Source organism: Eurosta solidaginis, chromosome 4, assembly GCF_040869045.1.
Source record: "Eurosta solidaginis isolate ZX-2024a chromosome 4, ASM4086904v1, whole genome shotgun sequence".
Taxonomy (NCBI): Eukaryota; Metazoa; Arthropoda; class Insecta; order Diptera; family Tephritidae; genus Eurosta; species Eurosta solidaginis.
Genome location: NC_090322.1, coordinates 160169741 through 160188904, shown reverse-complemented (window position 1 = coordinate 160188904; position 19164 = coordinate 160169741). Strand labels below are relative to the sequence as shown.

The 19164-nt window shown below is 39.3% G+C and overlaps 1 protein-coding gene across 12 annotated transcripts in view; it reads left to right on the top strand.

The window, feature by feature from the left end:
• The window catches only part of LOC137250551 (uncharacterized), a 119332-nt gene that overhangs the window by 48843 nt on the left and 51325 nt on the right, over window positions 1–19164 (top strand). The window contains exon 2 of one of the 12 annotated variants that reach the window (XM_067783555.1): window positions 3346–3392. The exons of 10 other annotated variants lie outside the window; for them this stretch is intronic. The gene's annotated coding sequence lies outside the window, so the exon portion shown is untranslated. Of the gene's footprint in view, window positions 1–3345; window positions 3393–17773; window positions 18026–19164 lie in introns of those variants that run through there. One more of the 12 variants, XM_067783557.1, reaches the window with a different exon arrangement.

Here is a 19164-nt window from a genome sequence, read left to right as displayed (position 1 = left end):
CATTTCCCAAGTGGATTTATGACAGTAAATAGGAAAAACTTAAAATTTAAAAAAATGGGCGTGGCACCGCCCCTTTTATGACCAAGCAATTTTATATGTTTCGGGAGCCATAACTCGAAGAAAAATTAACGGATATTGATAAAATTGGGTACACGAATTTTCCCTATAGCAAGAAATATTTCTAGAAAAAATGGACGGTTAAAGACCACGCCCATTTTTATATAAAAGATTATTAAAAGGGTCGTAGACGAAAATTATAAGCTATATCTTAGCGAAAAAGAGCTTTGTATCAATAGAATTTTACTTTCTAAATGGAATTATAACTTTAAATTGGAAACACTTAAATGTGAAAAAATGAGCGTGGCACCGCAATTTTTAATATTTCGGTAGCCATAACTCGAGAAAAATTTACATATCGTAACAAAATTGGGTACACATATTTTCCTTATAGCAGAAAATATTTCTATTAAAAATGGTTATGGTCGGTGAAAGACCACGGCAACTTAGATATAAAAGAAGTTTAAAAGGTTTAAAAGGGTGGTAGACTAGAATAATAACCTATAACTTAGCAAAAAATAGTTTTGAATAAATGATATTTCACTTATAAAGTTTTATTGTAAGAGGAAATGGGGAGACATTTTTTTTAAACGGGCGGTGCCACGTGTTATGTAGAAAAGTAATTTATCTGAAATGAAATATGCAATTGAAGCTCACGCTGAGTATATAATGTTCGGTTACACCCGAACTTAGACACCTTTACTTGTTTTTGATTTCGTTTTGCCGCCGTGAACTTTACTATCTTTACTTTACATCTGATAAATAAGCTAAGACAAAATATTCAGGCAGAGCACTAACAAAAAACCCGATTAACATAAAAATTATATAATTGTAGATTGTAAAATATTGGTTTTCTTGAACTCAACGTCGCTGACTTAATCTAATGTATCTTATTAACAAATTATAAACACGACAAACTCAGCTCAAAGAAGCATACTCACATTACTTCTTAATTTTTTCCAGTTCCGTATAGAGGTCGGTGGTATGAACTACTTTGAATATGTCTATCATGATTAGTTACCTACAATCACTGTGGACTCTGTGAAAATCGGTACCATGTACTTTCTGCCATGATTATGATCTTTGTGTTCTTATCTTTGTTCTTGTAAATAACTCCTCTGCTCCATTACTAGCAATTGTCAATTATGTCTGAGGCATCTTGAATTGTTCCTTGTCTTAATTAAATTATTGTGCTCCATTTATATATTGCTATCATTTTAGAAGCCAATGAGAAAGTGCTTTTGCTTTCCTTAAAAAAGTGTGTATAGTTCTAAAGTGTAAATTTTTATCTAGATCGGAACTAATACAGCGGGAAAACCCCCACCGCCTAGAACTTGGCCATGTTAAATTCGTCAGTGGAAAGCAGGAAAAAGAGATAGAATGCGAATCTGTAGTGGTTCCGATGTGCCACAAGCGCACTATCTATAAACTAAAGATATTCCCTACAGTGAAGGAGCTCCACTATGAGTTTGCGTTTTTCCCTACATCTGAAAACCATTTTCTCTGGTTCGGCACTATTGAAAAAGGGCATAAAATCGTACTAGAAGCAGTATGTAGAATTTCGGTCCGGTTAGGAAGTAACCCAATAGAATCAACAGTAGAACTAGAACTTAGCAATAAATGTTTACACTAGTTCGGATCTTTCGAAATTGTGCCTATAAACCAACTAGTTCAAAAAAGGAAATATTGTATCAAGCTTGGAGCTATAGAAAAGGTAATGCATTTGAGACAATTTCCAGTGCTCAAGATATCGCCATATGAAATTGGTCAGTTGAGTGCATGTTTTGAACTAGAAACTTTTTCCTTCAGGGTAAAAACTACTATTTGTCGCATATGTCATTTATTCGTTTCACTATTTCAGAGCTATTGTTATTTAAAAAATCAATTTCGATCACGCATCGTAAAACGTAATACGGGCTCAAGACAGACAAAGAAGAGCTCTTAAATTTTGACCCAACGCAAGTACATTTCCAGATTTATTTACGCATTATGATGGATCCGAATACAAACCCCTTCTAGCCTTTTTTAACTGGGGTGATATACCTCCGAGAAGATTAAGACAGGGTCTCTACTCCAATTTGTGGTGTGCTGCTTATTAATTTGGGAGTCCTTTCAACATCTGCTAGGGCAGGTGAATTTGATGTAAGCTTTTAGTGATCTTATATATTATTTCTAATTGCTGTCTTTATGCGCAGGTCACTTTTTCGCTCTTATTTGGAATCCAAATCTATAAATAAAGTTTTGGTTGTAAAGATGGAAATTCGTGCTATTAACCAGCATTGGGCATTATTGGTCGCAGTGCTTTTGTTTAGCTATATTTTATTAAAATACTTTGTTAAAAATAAACGATTGTGAGCACACAAAGAAATCTATTTGTACTAGCACTATTAAGAATATTTGATTAGAACTAACACTGCATTACCGGCAGTTGTTAACATTGGCCAGATAGCAGGGTAAAAGCGCATGTAAGTTTTTATTGATAGATGATTGATTGATAGAACAGCTGATTTCTGTTGATATTTGATATGAAACTTATATTTGTTGCGCAAGATGCGTACGGGTTCGGCTAGTAGAAATATATTTGAACTGCTTGCTAAACCACAGCTGAGGGGCGACACTGTTTCAGAAAAGTTGAATTAAACATGCTTGATGTTCGGTACTGTTTGTGATGCAAAGACACCCACTTAAGAATACTACGATTGCGGACCACCCAAAAGTTAAGAGAAATGTTATGGATATAAGCAGAAACTTTCATCAAAGCTCCTTACAGGGAGTTCAAGTAAACTAGAAGTTTCAATAGAGTTAGACGATAGTGAAATTTGTTTTTGAGGCATTGGTTCTATGTTACAATCGCAAGCGGGGCATACAACGTACGAATATGCAGCAGTTGAGGTTGGGCAACTAAGAATTTAAACTGAGCGAAATTGAGCCAGTGTGAGGGGTGTTTCCTCGGGCAGTTGTGCTTTCCTCCTTTGTGGGAATAGGAAAACATACATTGATAGCGGGGTTCACCATGCATGAACTCCTTTGGCAGTTTATCGACCCTATGGTGACGATGGCCTTGGGATTTTCTAGATTAAACGGCTGTGTTGATAAGTGTCTAATCCCATCATCGTATGCTACGGGCTTCTCTTTATTTACCTGGGAGGCGGAGCTAGATCAAGCAATACTTTCTGCCTCGAAAACAGGTTATTAAAAATTAACGAGGGCTCATTCTTCATCGAAGCTGTTTTTTAAATATTTTATTTTTCGGAAGAATTTGATGATATTTTTTTTATTATTTTTTAGGTTTGGCATATCCCCACTATAGTTTCGACCATGATACAAAAAAGAAGGTAGGTCTACTAAAAAAGTTTTGACGTATTTGGGGATTTTTGAAGTTTCATAATGTTCGTTGTTTAGCCAGAAGCGTTGCCATACCGTTACTGTTTAAGGCGAAATTGTGGTTTTTCAAGATGGAAATTTCCTTTAGGGTGAAAACGCAATGGTCATATGAGACAATAATAATACGCTTTAGCACGATTTATGTGTATATATATCGATTGAGAATAAAGTAAAACATGCAATTTTATTGAAAAATAGTGGATAAAGACTCATATCTTTATGGCAGCTTGACCCGTAGACAGAAAAAAATACACGAAAAATCCTATTGTTCTAGCATAGCCCTATTATCATGCCCCTACAGTAAATATTTCTGAAGGCATGTTGATGCAAAGTGTACCTCCAAAGTCTGCACATCTATGATAATGCTAAAAGGGCACAGAATGTGTATAGGCGGGGCTGCCCCAAGGTGACCCCTGGTACAACTGACAAAAACACTCTCATAACTAGTGGCTAACCTGCAGAGCTACAGGGTAATGTTCTCCCTAAAAAATTGTTTGACAATTTCCTCCTAAAGCGCAATGCTTGAATGATACAATAAATAAACAAATAAAAAATGTGGACCTATAGCCAATTTATCAAGAAATTGCGGTGTCAGTATATATGTAAGTACCTACTTTGAGCAAACAATTGACAAACGTGTATGTTTTGTCAAAATGTTCTGAGCAAACGTACGGCCACTTAAGAAACTATATTCACTTGCTTTGCATACTTCGATCCATGTTTCTTCCACCAGAACAATTTTTAGGAGCTCAACAAAATTATTAAAAACCTACTTTTCTAGGCTGATATTTCGTATTAAAATATTTCCAAGACTCGTTCTTTTCTTTTTTATATAAAACTAGCAGACCCGGCAGACGTTGTTCTGCCCTAAATTTGGCTTATCTGCATACATTTTAAAAAGCTTTTTCCGTCTAACTCTGCCCTACCCCTCTACACTTTTTCCTAATCTTTTTATTCACTCCTCCCTCCGTCTTTTTCGCTTCATCTCCATCTTCATCTCATTCTATCTCTTTCTCAGTCTCCTTCTCTCTTTTCTCTTCTCTCAAGTTTTTCTCCATTTGCCATTCCCAGAGGGTGGTATGTATTTTGTTCCAGTCCCACTCCGAGTCTCAGTCCCAGTCCTAGTCCTAATCCCAGTCCCAGTCCGTCTCTGGTATACTTCCTGGAAAAAAGCATCGTAAATACTAATAATACTAATTTATACACTAATATATATATACGAAATTTCAGGCAAATCGAATAGGACGTATGTAAATAGGTATGTGGGTATTATTAATTCTTGTCTTTATTTCGGCTTCGCATGCATATTTATCAGTTTTGCCAGGTTGATGCGACTAAATCGAATATCACAATGAACTTTAGAGGTCTCAGCAACAGCTTTCATTTGATATCCATACTATATAAACACATTCTAGGGGTACCCGGGTCCACATTTTGGGCTATATATCGAGACCCTAGCCTCACAGTTGTATGAAAATTATCCTGCACTATAGCACTCATCAACAGCTCTCATTTGATATCCATATTGTATAAACACATTCTAAGGGTACCCGGGTCCACGTTTTGGGCTATATCTCGAGACCCTGGCCTCCCAGTTGTATGAAAATTATCCTGTACTATATCACTCATCAATAGTTTTCATTTGATATCCATATTGTATAAACACATTCTAGGGGTACCCGGGTCCACGTTTTGGGCTATATCTCGAGACCCTAGCCTCCCAGTTGTATGAAAATTATCCTGTACTATAACACTCGGCAACAGCTTTCATTTGATATCCATACTGTATAAACACATTCTAGGGGTACCCGTGTCCACGTTTTGGGCTATATCTCGAGACCCTAGCCTCCCAGTTGTATGGAAATTATCTTGTACTATAGCACTCATCAACAGCTTTCATTTGATATCCATATTGTATAAACACATTCAAGGGGTACCCGGGTCCACGTTTTGGGCTATATCTCGAGACCCTAGCCTCCCAGTTGTATGAAAATTATCCTGTACTATAGCACTCGGCAACAGCTTTCATTTGATATCCATACTGTATAAACACATTCTAGGGGTACCCGGGTCCACGTTTTGGGCTATTTACAATTTTGAAAGGACCGTTACGTGACTCTTGTACATTTTTTATATAGGAAAAAGATGAAAGGGTAGGGTTGCCGGCCGCACGCAATTTATACATAAATACAGGGGATTAAATTAATTGAGACTCATGTCTTCAACATGGCGGCCCGCCTGCGCCGTTACGCGGTGAAGCAGCTTCTGCAATTTCTCCCGTGTGGTCACTGCCTGGTTGAGCTTTAAATGCTGACGGTGGCTGCGGGCGTAGGGATCGTGTATGTTCTATCTGGGCTGTTGATGGGAGTGTGTCGTTCGTGACCGGATGAGAAGTAGGGATCTCTGCGTCGGGAAGTAGGCATAACTTTATTATGTTACGCGTGACAGTTCCTGCCTGAGTGCGAATATCAGCTACGCGGGTATTTTTGTCACGACCCGGGTGGAGTTTGACAATGCGTCCGAATCTCCATTCATTTGGGGGGAGTAAGTCATCTTTGATGACCACGAGATCTCCTTCCTTGACATTGGGTTGCTGGTGCTTCCACTTATGCCTTTTGTGAAGTTCCTTGAGATACTCGCTTTTCCATCGGGTACTAAATTGCTGATGAATGGCTTTCAACTTCTGCCACTTATGAGTGAGGGACAGGTTGTCAGCGCTGGGCTCGGGTATAGAGAGCAGAGGGCCCCACGCAGAAAATGGCCGGGTGTTAAGGCCAGGAGGTCACTGGGGTCCTGAGACATGGGGGAGATCGGTCTTGAGTTGAGAACCGCTTCGATGCGAACGAGAAGGGTGGTGAATTAATCGAAGATAAACTTGGTATTCCCTGCGGTGTTCGTAAGGTGTATTTTGAAACTCTTGACGGCGGCTTCCCAGAGAACGCCCATGTGAGGTGCATATGGAGGGATAAACTGCCAAGAGAAGCCATGGGTCATGTATTTGTGAAAAATGTCGTTCGCAGTTTCTTGAAGAAATTGAGAGAATCCCTTTTTGAAGCTTCGGTCAGCTCCTACAAACGTTTTTCCGTTGTCTGACATAATTTTTGAGGGGAGACCACGGCGTCCGACGTATCGGTCAAAGGCAGCCTTGAATGCTTCTGTGGTCAAGTCGGAGCACAATTCCAGATGCACGGCTTTGGTGGAGAAACATACGCCTTAGAGTAGGGAGCCCGACGCAGTGTAGATGTTTTAATCGAGAATGGTCCAGCAAAATCAACACCTGTGGTGTGCAAGGGAAGTGAGTAGGTACATCGCTCAAGGGGGAGTGCGGCCATAATCTGGGTGCGCATTTTTTGTTTGTAAATGGTGCACGTCTTACACTGCAATATGCATTTCTTTAGCTTTTGTTTCAACCGGGGAATAAAATATTCTTGTTGTACCATCCGAACCATTAACTGCTTTTCAGCATGCAGCATTTCTTGATGGAGAAAAGTGAGCAGCAGTGAACAGAATTTTGAGTTCTCTGGGAGAATAATAGGGAATCGTTCATTACGACTGAGGTCAGCTCGGGATAGACGGCCATCGAATCGCATGACTCCAAATCGATCCAACATCGGGTTTAAGGTGAGCAAGGAGCTCTTGTTACTGACGGGGGTTGATGCTTGTCGTGATAAGACGCATTTTCACTTGCTTTACTTCGCTATGAGTCAATTTCAGGGACGAAGGAATTTCCCGTTTCCTCGAATTGTTAATAAATCTGTACACGTATGCCATAACGCGAAGTGCTCTAGGGGGGGAAGAAAAGCGTTCGAGAGGATCAACATATTCTACGGTATGAAATGATTGAACGCGGCGCTGTTCAGGTGGAGAAGGATGAATTGACAATGTTTTCGGCCACAATGAAGGGAGTTTTTGTAGCCATTCCGGGCCTTTCCAACATAAATCGGACATCGAGAGTTCTTGTGGATTACAACCACGGGTACCGAGGTCGGCGGGGTTATCGCCACTCGCAACATGTCGCCAGGTAGCGTTGCTCACATGATCGAGAGTGAGAGAGATCCTGTTGGCCACGTAAGTTTTCCAGGTGTGAGGCGGTTTCTCTAGCCAAGCTAACACAATAGAGGAGTCTGACCAGAGAAAGAGTTCGCCTGACTGTAATTGTAGTTCCGACCGAATTTGCTTGACCAGCTTTTAGAGTAATACGGCTCCGCAGTGCTCGAGTCGTGGGAGGCTGACAGTTTGCAGGGGTGCTACTTTACTCTTCGCTACGAGTAGGTGGGACGAGAAGGAGGTTTCATTTTGCTGAACGCGGAGATATACACAGGCACAGTATGCTTTTTCCGAAGCGTCTGAGAATCCGTGCAGTTGCACGTGCTGGTTTGGGGAGAATCGGACCCATCGGGGTATGGTAATTTGATTGATTGCGGGGAGATTGTTGCGCACCGCTGTCCATTTGTGAAGTGCACCGGGTTTGACGTCTTCATCCCAATCGGTTCCTTCCATCCACAGCTGTTGAAGGAGCATTTTTGCAGTGATCATTATTGGCGTTAGCCACACTCATCAACAGCTTTCATTTAATATCCATATTGTATAAACACATTCTAGGGGTACCCGGGTCCACGTTTTGATCTCAAGACCCTAGGCACGTAGCGAAAAAAAAGGTAGACGTTGGCCGATTCTCAGACCTGCCCAATATGCTCACAAAATTTCATGAGAATCGGTTCAGCCGTTTCGGAGGAGTTAAGCCTCTAACACCGTGACAGAAGTATTTTATATATTAGATAACTATGAAAGTAATTTAGTCGTCTTCGATAAAATGAAATACATCAAAATTAGAAAAATTCGCAACATTTTTCAATCTGGTAGCTTGTTTTTAGTGATATTGCCATTGACCCCGCAAAAGTCAAGTGGCTAATGTCACACTAAATGGAACTACCTCCATTTTTTGTATCATGGTTTCGACCAGGCCCTTGTCAGAAAAAATTTGTTAATATTTTTTCCATTTCTTTGAACTATGAACACAAATTTATGTATCAAAAAAAAAAAATAATAATAATAATAAAACATTCAAACAGTTCTCTTGTAAAGCTCAAAATCTTGCTATTAAAAGAAAACATCTCCAAATTGGTTTAAAAATGATTAACTGCAGAAACGAAGACCTAGAAGGTTCAACGTAGTCATATAAAATCGTAATAGTCGAGCTGGTACCTTAATAGTACAAGTACATTTGCCGAAACGTACCGGATTTATATCTGACAAAAGGTCTATCAATACCGATTCTTTCTCGTTAAAGGAACAACAACAGCAACAACCTGCAAAGATGAATGAAACAAAATGTTCAATTTGCGTTCACAGTGCGACGGCGGTTGGCCCATAATTTTAGGTAAGGGAGAAAGGATGAACCTTCTAGGTCTTAGAAAATAAATGAATGCTCATCCTTTCCAGCTTCTAATTTTCTAGAACAACAAAGGAGTTCAACGACAAGTTTAAAGCTTGTGTTGCAGGAGCGTATCTGGGCAGTAGAGTGTATCACTGAAAAAGAAATTGAGAATGCTTACCATGTGATTCAAAACACAATAAAAACCTATAACTCACGTTATATTTGAAGCATCTCTATTTGTACATGCTTAGAGTTCATAACCACAATGGCATTTTTAAATTACTAAATTTTTCTAGCATATCTATATATATAAAAATGAATTGTTGTTCGTTAGTCTCGCTAAAACTCGAGAACGGCTGAACGGATTTATCTTATCTTGGTCTTGAATTATTCGCGGAGGTCTAGGGAAGGTTTAAAAGGTGGGAAAAATTCTAATACTTGCCGGGAAAATACTCAAAACAGCATATTTGCTCGAGATATAGGCCAAAACGTGGACCCGGGTACCCCTAGAGTGTGTTTATAGAATATGGATATCAAATAAAAGCTGTTGGTGAGTGCTTTAGTAGAGGGTAATTTTCATACCCCTGGGTGACTAGGGTCTCGAGATATAGGCCAAAACGTGGACCCGGGTACCCCTAGGGTGTGTTTATAGAATATGGATATCAAATAAAAGCTGTTGATGAGTGCTTTAGTAGAGGGTAATTTTCATACCCCTGGGTGACTAGGGTCTCGAGATATAGGCCAAAACGTGGACCCGGGTACCCCTAGGGTGTGTTTATAGAATATGGATATCAAATAAAAGCTGTTGGTGAGTGCTTTAGTAGAGGGTAATTTTCATACCCCTGGGTGACTAGGTTCCCGAGATATAGGCCAAAACGTGGATCCGGGTACCCCTAGAATATGCATATCAAATGAAAGCTCTTAATGAGTGCTTTAGTAAAGGGTAATTTTCATACCCTGGGTGACTCGGGTCTCGAGATATAGGCCAAAACGTGGACCTGGGTACCCCTAGAATGTGTGTATAGAATATGGCTATCAGATGAAAGCTGTTGACGAGTGCTTTAGTAGGGGGTAATTTTCATACCCCTGGGTGACTAGGGTCTCGATCTATAGGCCAAAAAGTGGACCCGGGTACCCCTATAATCTGTTTATAGAATATTGATATCAGATTAAAGCTGTTGATAAATGCTTTAGTAGAGGGTAATTCTCATACCCCTGGGTAACTAGGGTCTCGAGATATAGGCCAAAACGTGGACCCCGGTACCCCTAGAATGTGTTTATAGAATGTGGATATCAAATGAAAGCTGTTGATGAGTGCTTTATTAGAGGGTAATTTTCATATCCCTGGGTGACTAGGGTCTGGAGATATAGGCCAAAAAGTGGACCCGGGTACCCCTAGAATCTGTTTATAGAATATTGATATCAGATTAAAGCTGTTGATGAGTGCTTTAGTAGAGGGTAATTTTCATACCCTTGGGTGACTAGGGTCTCGAGCTATATGTGTTTATAGCTAGAGCTATAGAGCTAGGGTGTGTTTATAGAATATGGATATCAAATAAAAGCTGTTGGTGAGTGCTTTAGTAGAAGGTAATTTTCATACCCCTGGGTGACTAGGGTCTGGAGATATAGGCCAAAAAGTGGACCCGGGTACCCCTAGAATCTGTTTATAGAATATTGATATCAGATTAAAGCTGTTGATGAGTGCTTTAGTAGAGGGTAATTTTCATACCCCTGGGTGACTAGGGTCTTGAGATATAGGCGAAAACGAGGACCCGGGTACCCCTAAAATGTGTTTATAAAATGTGGATATCAAATGTAAGCTGTTGATGAGTGCTTTATTAGAGGGTAATTTTCATACCCCTGGGTGACTATGGTCTCGGGATATAGGCCAAAATGTGGTCAGACGGGAAAAGCTTATTAAAATGTATGCAGATTGGCCAAATTTAGGGCAGGACAACGTCTGCCGGGTCTTCTAGTAATTAAATATATTGCACGATAGAGAGTCGCAATGTCTAAACCTCTTAGAAGAATTAAGGGTTTGTGAATCAATAATTTGTTATTATCTATGTTTTCTTGGTGTGGAATGCCAAATTGGACAATCGAAACCGTTTAAAGGTTTAAATGTCAATTAAGTAAGCAATTAGATAATTTAGAGCAATCGTTACTGAGTCTAGGAATCCAATAGTTGGTTAAGCTTTCAAAACCGATGGATCGATGACGGAAGAAAGGGAGCTGGCATCTATGGGTCGAACTTCAAGAAATCGATGGGATGCTACCCCACCATATTTCATGGAGGAATCCATGCAATAGAAGTCTGCGGTAGAGAATGTCTGCGGAGAGGCTCAACCTCGAAGAGCATCTAAATTATGTCGGACAGCCAGGCGGCGCTGCTTGCCTTGCAATGCTACACAGTTACATCTAAGCTAGTGGATTACTGCACTGAAACCTTAATGACCTGGGAGCCAAAAACAAGGTTTTTTATAAGATGGGTTCCCGGATATCAGGGACATGAAGGTAATGAACATGCAGATTATCTAGCAAAGCAGGGTGCTATAGCAGCATTCTATGGTCCAGAGCCCTTCTGTGGACTCACAAAAGCAAACGCCAAGGAAACCATTAGTAACTGGGAAAATAAACAATTCTGACGTCACTGGATTGGCTGCCCAGACAGACCAACCTGTTTATACTTCCGGCAACGAAAGTATCAATCAAACTCATTAATCTAAACAGGGAGGACCTAAGAACTCTCACTGGGTACTATGCGATACACTCTGGTCTGCGATATCACCTAAGTAAGTTAAATATATCCGACACTCAAATTTGTCGTTTCTGTGAGCTGGAGGATGAAACGCCGGTTCACATTCTCTGCGAATGCGTGGCTCTGGCAAGGCAGAGACTCTCCCATCTAGGTGGTATGACTCTTAATCCCAATGTGATATGGAGTAAAAAGCCTGAAGAGGTACTTAGATACATCAAAAGCCTCCACATACAAAATTAGGCTGAAAGGTCATGCACAATACATCTGCACAAAGGTCGCAGTGCTTCAAGGCCCAATAAATATAATAATAATAAAGCTTCCAAAAAATAAGGTTTCAAAGATAGCTAAGTTTAGAAGGGGATCAGCAAAATGCATTTTATATAATTTGTATATCGCTCATTTGCTGCAACGTCGTCATAACTCAAAAAACACAATTTTCCAGGAGAGCCATTCAAAGATTTTAACTTCCATATATTGCGCATATAAAGGCATATTTTCATTTTTATACCACGTGCTAAATTTTTAACTGATCACCAAGATTTTTTTATACAACATAGGTCATGATATTGGGTACGTTTATGTGTTATTAACTCAAAAGTCATGTTTTTTGAGTTATGACGACGTTGCAGCAAATGAGCGATATGTATACATATGTATGTGGTATGTCCGGATATGTTGTGCTTGAGTACTCAAACTCGAAAAATCTATTGTTTTATTGAATCAATGACTAATATAACAAGTAAAGGTGTCTAAGTTCGGGTGTAACCGACCATTAATATACTCAGCGTGAGCTTCAGTTGCACATTTGATTTCAGATAAATTACTTTTCTACATAACACGTGGCACCGCCCGTTAAAAAGATGTTCCTCTTACAATAAAACTTGGAAAGTGAAATATCATTGATTCAAAACTATTTTTTGCTAAGTTGTAGCTTATTATTCTAGTCTACGACCCTTTTAAACTTGTTTATATCTAATTTGTCCTGGTCTTTAACCAATCTCGTCCATTTTTACTAGAAATATTTTCTGCTATAGAGAAAATTTGTGTACCAAATTTTATTACTATATGTAAATTTTTCTTCGAGTGCCACTTCCATTTTCAAGCATTTTAGTGTTTTCCAATTTAACGTTATAATTCAATTTAGAAAGTAAAATTCTATTGATACAAAGCTCTTTTTCGCTAAGATATAGCTTATTATTTTCGTCTACGTCCATTTTAAAAATCGTTTTATATAAAGTGGGCGTGGTCTTTAACTGATCTCGTCCATTTTTTCTAGAAATATTTACTGCTATAGGGACAATTTGTGTACCCCATTTTATTACGATCCGTTAATTTTTCTTCGAGTTATGGCTCCCGAAACATAGAAAATTGCTTAGTCATAAAGGAGCGTTGCCACGCCCATTTTTTCAAATTTGAAGTTTTCCCTATTTATTGTTATAAATCCACTTAGGAAATGAAATATCATTGATATAAAGTTCCTCTTTGCAAAGATATAGCTTATTTTATTCTTCCACGACCCTTTTAAAAATCTTTTATATAAATGTGGGCGTGGTCCTTACCGATTTCGTAAATCTTTCTTCAAAGCATTCCCTATCTGCCGAATTTTATTACGATGGGTTAACGATTTTTGATTTATGATTAATAATATTTGTAAAATTGATTTTATCACAAGTGGGCGGTGCCACGCCCATCTTAAAAAATTTTTTCAAATTTTTATCAAGAGTCTCAATATCAGTCCACATCTCAAATTCCAACATTCTAGGTGCATCATTTACTAAATAATTAGGTTTTTGGTGTTTTGCAAAATGTTATATATATAAAAAGTGGGCGTGGTTATTATCCGATTTCGCTCATTTTCCATACTAATCTATTCTGGATCAAGGTAAGCTCGTGTACCAAATTTGGTGAAGATATCTCAATATTTACTCAAGTTATCGTGTTAACGGACGGACGGACATGGCTAAATCAAATTTTTTTTCGATGCTGATGATTTTGATATATGGAAATCTATATATATCTCGATTCCTTTATACCTGTACAACCCACCGTTATCCAATCAAAGTTAATATACTCTGTGTGCAAAGCACGCTGAGTATAAAACGTACTTTTTGGATGATACGTAGATAATACGTATGTAGGTATATATATACATTATATGTATCCACATTCAGTATAATATGCAGTGCTTGCTATAATTGTAACACGATGATTTGAGATATGTACTAAAAAAGATAAGCATTTCTGCAAATATGTACACTAGGGTGTCCCTTATTTTCCTCCCACAAATATTGGAATATCTATACAATTTGGATGCGCAAACCTCTAAACCAATCAAAAAAATATAAAGGTTGCAGAAAGAGCTTGAAATCCGAAAAAGAGCCGATCCAAAAATGTCCGCTAAAAACGTTGGCGATAACAGTTTTTTGAAAAAAAAAAAAAAATATTTTTTACATATGAAAATTTTCTAGTAGGTCAAGAAAAAATCAAAGTCGAAAAAAGTCAAAAAAATAAATTTAGCAGGCTCGAAAATTATTTTTTTGGGTATGCGATAGGTTAGGTTAGGTTGAACTGGCCGGTCCATGAGGACCTCACATAGACTGAATGAGTCCGTAGTGTTACCAGAAGTTTGTTTTTATGACCAAACTGAAAAACTCTATCAAAAACCAGGACCTATGTATGTTATAACATAACTTCGTCCTCTTGGCAAATACTAGAAGCTTCCTAGGACTTAAGCCACTTGCTGCTTCTAGACAGCTGTATCACTCCTAATAGCTGGAGTCTTAGCCTGGCAAGTGGAGGGCACGAGCACAGAACATGCTCGATCGTTTCCTCCTCCAACCCGCACTTCCTACATCTCCTATCACTGACCAAGTCTAGTTTAAAGGCATGTGACGCCTGAGGTAGTATCCAATCAGAATACCCGTCATGATAATACGGTCCTCTCTTTTTAATGATAGAAGCAACTTTGTTAGTCTAACGTTGTAAGACCTACACATAATCTTCGACACTTTACAGTCCCGCGCTTGAACCCACCGCTTTCACGCTTGGTCGATCATGTGCACGTCTCACCTTCGTTTAATCTCTTCCAATTTAATTGGGACGTCTACGGAGCAAGCCTCAAGGGATGCACCCTTTTTAGCTAATTCATCCGCTTTTCATTCCCATCTATTCTCATATGCCCTGGGACCCAATATAGATATATGCTTCTCCCTGTCCCGATTCTCTCCAGGTACTGCTTACACTCTAACACGCATTTAGATGCTGTGCTATGCGAGATTATTGCCTTAATTGCTGCTTGATTGTTAATATAAAAGTTAACACGGTTGCAGCTTAAGCTATTCTCTTCCAGGTTTTCTACCGCTTTGGATACGGCTACTATTTCCGCTTGGAAAACGCTACAGGAATCCGGCAGCCTGTAGGATCTATTTATTTCCGGATCAGCTCAGTATACCCCAGACCCCACTCTTTCCACAACATTGGACCAATCTGTGTACACATGTATCGCTTCGTCCGCCATTTGAGCACCCTTCCGCCAACCGTCCACCTCTTTGTGGGCTTAAGATCGCCCTCGAAGCGCAGATAGGGAATCAGGTAGTCTGTTCGTCTTGTGATTGATGACGCTATACCACTATGATCGTATGGTCGGCGCTCAAGCTGCCTCGAGGCACCGAGCCTGGTTGCAGTTGTTTACGCTATGTTCTTTGCTACTAGTTCTACAGATGGAATGTGAGAATGTCATACAGTGCAGCTGTCGGGGTATTTTTCAGGGCTCCCGTAATGCTAAGCATTGATAGTCTGCATTCTTTTACATGCATAAAGTGCATTTGAAGCCTTCTTGTACCTCTTTGTAAACATGACCATATCCGTCTTCTCCGCGTTGACTTTCAACCCGACATTTGCTGCCAAGGTATGAATATCCCAACTACATCTGCGTAAACCGTAAGTTTTACGGGCCCCTCATCGAATCGCCTGAGCAGTTGGTTGATGACCAGCGTCCACAGCAGAGGTGATATCATCCCTCCCTGCGGCGTGCCCCTGTCCCCTGATTTCGTGGCCTCGTAAAATCCCCATTGTGATGTAATCTTCCTGCAATTTAACATGCAGCCGATCCATCTCGTTAAGGCTGTATGCACTTTAACGTAATTAAGACCATCCATAATCGCCCATTTAGAAACATTACTGAAAGCCCCGGCAATGTCTAAGAAGACTCTTAGAGCATATTCCTTATATACCAGGGCTTTCTCTATGCTTATTACCACCCTATGCAATCCGGTGTCCACCGACTTGCCTTTGGTGTACGCATGTTGTGTTGTGGATAGCAGCTTTTCACCCACGTTGGACTTTATGTACATATCTATCAGCCTCTCAAAGGTTTTGAGCAGAGGTGATGTTAAGCTAATGGGTCTATAGTCTTTGGGATACACGTGACCGATCTTCCCCGCCTTTGGTATGAAAGCATCACGAGCAGTTCTCCAAGAGTGCGGTACATGGTTCAGTCTTATGCACCCACCGAATATTAATTTAAACCATTCCACGACCGCGCTACTTGAAACTTGTAGCATGACCGGGAATATACCATCTGGGCCCTGCGATTTAAACTTTGAAAACGTCTTCACTGCCCATTCGATCTTGGTATTAGTCACCAAGCCCGGCACTACCCGCTCCGTGATCGAAGTGTGAGTGCTGTCTGCTGGCTCTTCCGAACCATCTACCGAGGGGAAATGTGTATCGAGAAGCACCTCAAGAGATTCCTCACTATTACGTGACCATTACCCGTTATCTTTATTTTTTAGTCCCTGGACTATGTTTCCCCTTGCTAGGAATTTTCTCAACCGTGCTGTTTCGCTGGAGCACTCTATGTCCGTACAGAAACTCTTTCATGAGGTTCTCTTCGCCCTGGAAATTTCACGTTTGTAGATCCTCAGTAGATCCCTGTACTCGTCCCGACACGCTTCGCTTTCCGCGGTCTTTGCTAACTTAAAGATTTCTTTTACCTGTCTTCTTAGAATACTCAGCTCATTGCTCCACCATGGCGGCTTTGCTTTTGAATCTTCTTAGAAGGCAAGCTTTGTTATACGCAGTCATAAGCGTCCTTGTTAGGAATTCATTCGACTCCTCCAGTTCCTCCACATTGGCAAACTCCTTGGATTGTCCCAGTTTTGTTTCTACCTGTTTCTGGAATTTAGTATAGTTCGTCGAACTAGGGTGTCTAAAGGTTCCTCCCTTCTCAACCCTCTTTAGGGGGATGCTGAAGCTGATATACGCATTGTCGGTGAAGGATGGTCTATCAAGAACCATCCAATCATACCTTGATATATCACGTTCGGAGCTCAATGTAACATCCAAAACATTGCTGGATATTGGCCCAATGTATGTAGGGACATTTCCCCTGTTGGCCAACTGCAAATTGGTGTGCAGGATGTAACAAAACAGAGATTCGCCTCTCTCGTTCGTATCTGCTCCTCCCCACGCATTGTGGTGCGCATTTGCATCCGCGCCTATGACCAACCGCCTTAGTCCTGTACTAGCCTCTTGCATTCCATCGGTGGAACGCTGGGTCATGTAGCAGGATGCCAGGATAAAAGCCTGCTTATTTCTTTGCTCAACGGCCCCCACTACGAGGTCCTCAGTAGTGTAATTAGGAAGCATATATGAGTGCAGCTGTTTCCTTATCATTACTGCAGCTCGCACCCGTCTTTCCGTTTGCGCGTAGTAAACGCCAAATCCGAGCACGCTAAGTCCAGAAACCTTTCCTCCCGATGAGATCCACGGCTCCTAGATCAGCGCCACGTCAAACTAACCCTCATCAAGGATTAGGAGGGTATGCGTAGTGGAACTTTTTTTCCTGAGCCCAAATCCTATTGAAAAATTGACGGCGCGATATCGGTTAACTTGCGTCCATACAAATGAACCCACCCTAGTATGTATAGTGATTTTGTTGGAAGAATAGCGCGAGAGTCAGCTAATATGAGTGAATGTGTAATTTTTTTTTCTGATAATCAAAGTGTTTACAAACACAAACGAGAAAATGCAAGTGGGTATTATTATTTAGCCGTTTTGTTGGTTGCGAAAATTTTGTGGACTACTTTGTTATTTAATACAATAAAATAAAAAAATTTAAATAAAATAAAATAAAATAAAATAAAACAACATAAAATAATATAAAATAAAATAAATAAAAATAAAACAAAATACAGTAAAATAAAATAAATCAAAATGAAATAAAAGAAAATAAAATGAAATCAAATAAAACAAAATAAAGGACAGAGAAGGGGAAAAGAAAAGAAAGGAAACATAAGAAAATGGAAGTGAACAGAAGGAAAATGGGAGTGAAAGGAAGGGAAAGAGAAGGAAGAGAAAGGAAAGAAAATTAAGAAAAGGAAAGGAATGGAATGGAAAGCAAACGAAAGTATGGCTGACAACAGAGTGCTCCCTATAAGCTACGCTAGGTGAGACAATTTTTATTTTTTTATATTTTACAAGCTTCAAACCTTTCTAGCATCCTGACATCTTTTAAAATTTTTAATAATAAATAATTTTCATAGCTTAAAATCTTTATATTATAGCAACGCTTCTCGCTTCCAAACTGTCTCCAACCTAAACGAAAGGAGAGGAGCGGAAAGGTTGAATTTCTTGACCTGATACATTTATGTAAATTAATATTAGCCTGGATTTTGATCACCACTCAGTGGAAAATAATTTCCTCACTACAGATATAATGTTGATGAATTTTGATTTACATTTTTGTTTCTGAAAGGAGGTTTACATTAGCTATAGGTGAAATTTCTAGATTGAAACTCGCAAATCATTGCACAAAATTTATCATGGATTCCGGTAAAGTCTTTTGGTGTCTTGGGGGCCTTAGCCCCTTTTCCTAGAACCCTTTCCCAGCTACACGTACTTTAAATGTACATCCTAAAATTGCATTAGCTAATACAGATTTCGATTTCGTTCTGTTTAAATGGCAGAAATTTGAGTTGCCGCTACTCAAGAAATCAGCAAATTAAGTAGTGCAATGAAAAATTGCAATCAAGCGCGAAATATTTATAATAAAGCAAGTACATATACACATGGGCATACTAGTTTGTGTTTATTGAGCATTTTTTAACTTATTTGACTGAGTCTAGCGTTCTTATATTTTGCAAATTTTTGCCTTTTGTTTTTATATGCAAGCGCACAAAAGCATTATGGATGCTTCGGAAGAGAGTTTAAAGAAAACGAAATCGGTTGTTTTAAATTTGATTTATTGAAATCGGAACTTAATACTAACTCTTTACTTAAAGCTATAATGGTTACAGTTATTGAATTTGATATTTGAGCCTATACTGTTTTCATTTGAGTTTTATTGGACGTTTTATATTTTCATATTAGAAAAACTAAAGAGTTGGGGTACGTGAGACAGCTTGAAAGAAGGAGTTTTAATATTGGCATAATATATATTTGAAACGTCTGATTTGATTAGTTTTCTTTAACACATATGAAAAAATTTAGTTCTATCTAAATACATTTTTATACAAAAAAGGGAAAAAAGTTAGAATAAGTTGAAACTGAAGCTACGCAAGCAGGAATCGAAGCGTCGTAACACCTC